Source organism: Muscardinus avellanarius (assembly GCF_963383645.1).
Source record: "Muscardinus avellanarius genome assembly, chromosome: 12".
Lineage (NCBI taxonomy): Eukaryota > Metazoa > Chordata > Mammalia > Rodentia > Gliridae > Muscardinus > Muscardinus avellanarius.
The window spans coordinates 64,432,813-64,434,549 of record NC_137798.1 but is presented as its reverse complement, the minus strand read 5'-3'; positions in this window follow the sequence as shown (position 1 = coordinate 64,434,549).

Here is a 1,737-nt window from a genome sequence, read left to right as displayed (position 1 = left end):
TATTTTGAAACAGGGTCTCACTAATTTGTGGAGAGCCTCATTAAGTAGCTGAGGCTGGCTGTGAACCTACAATCCTCCTTCCTCAGGTTCCCAAGTACTGGGATTACAAGCGTGAGCCACCATGCCTGGCTTTGTTACTGTTTTATAATAACAAGATTTAACATTGCATAGTGTTGTGTAAAATGCACTATTTTTCCTTTGATCTTCACGAGGCTTCTTTGGGTAGTCAGAAAAGACAGACATCATAAGACTCATTTTAAAAGGAAGGAAACTAGATCAAACCCTGCCCAGAATGGGAACTGAAGTGGCAACATTGATCAGGCTCAAGGACAGACTCAAATCCAGATCTCTGCCACCAAACCCAGTACTCCATGCGCTGCCCTGGTAAATTCAGAATGCTGTTGCATCTGGATCCTCAGAGAACCAAGAAAAAGGTACAATACCTACTTTGGTATTCCCTATTTGGGTGTTTTACTCCAGCCCATTAACCAAGTGACCTGAACAGTTGCAAGCTGAATGGGACACAGAACAAGAGAAGGGCCTGCAGCAGGTCCAGGTCACTGTGCAGGCTGCTCTGCCACCCTGGCTGTGTGACAGTAGACCTAAAGAGGTGCTGACACCTTTGTCTGCCTGAGGTTGTCAGCCGCACACAGGGATGCTGCCTGGAACTTCTGGCCTAACCCTGGTGATTCACTTGGAGCAAGGCCCTGCCAGCATCCATAGATAACAATTCTCCTTTTGAGAGACAGCTCTTGTTTGCTACCAGGCCTCAGTAGAAGCTGCATCCTTGACTACAGATGAACAAGTTACCATGTACCCTGAGCTGCCCTTCATAAACTGGGTACTATCTGGCCCACCAAGCCATAAAGTTGGGTGTGCACAGCAACACTGCATCATCAAATGGAACTGGTGTGTGCCTAATTCTAAAAGCTCAAGTAAGTTACATGAAGTGACCAGCGGTAGGTAGTCCCTGTCACCCCACCACTAGCATCAGCACCTCTGGCTCCTTCATTCTCAGCCCGTCAGACCACACTGAATCACACTACCATCCTTCCTGGTTCTAGCTTGCAGATGGCATAAATCCCCCCTTACCTCTCTATGCTTTGCCCACTGGTTCTGTTCCCTAGAGAACCCAGGCCAAAATGCTAAGTGTTGTTGGTGGCAGTAATGAAGTATGATTAGTAAGGAAATCATGTCATAAGCAGTTTATGGTTCAAAACTAGGCAAAAGTAATTTAATACAGCATATTCAACTTCTGGCACCTTTAAATGTTAATGAAAATAAAAGTGGATGGATGAAAAACCACACTGAGCATGTTTGCTCTAGAGTTAATCCATCAGCCAAAGAGTGAGAACCAGGATGTTCCCCACAGCCCACCCAGAGGGTGGGGCCAAGCACTGGCTAATTGCCATGCAGTACATTTTTCCAGCTATCAGGAAAAGATAGGAAAGAAAGAAAGAAAAAAAAAGAGGGAGGGAAGGAGGGAAAAGAAACCAGCAAACCATACAACCTCACCCACAAAGTTTCTGAAGATAGGCTGGTGATGGGATGGGCCAGGCAAGTATTAAACACCTCTTTAGCCTCACATATTTGGCTACAGAATAGGCCTAAGTTTGAAGAGAAATTTAGATAGTTTCAGTGGAGATAGCATCACCACCAAATAACAACATTAGTAAAAAAAAAAAAAAAAAAAAAAAAATGCAGGTATATATTCCCAAGCCACTGAGAACTAGTAAA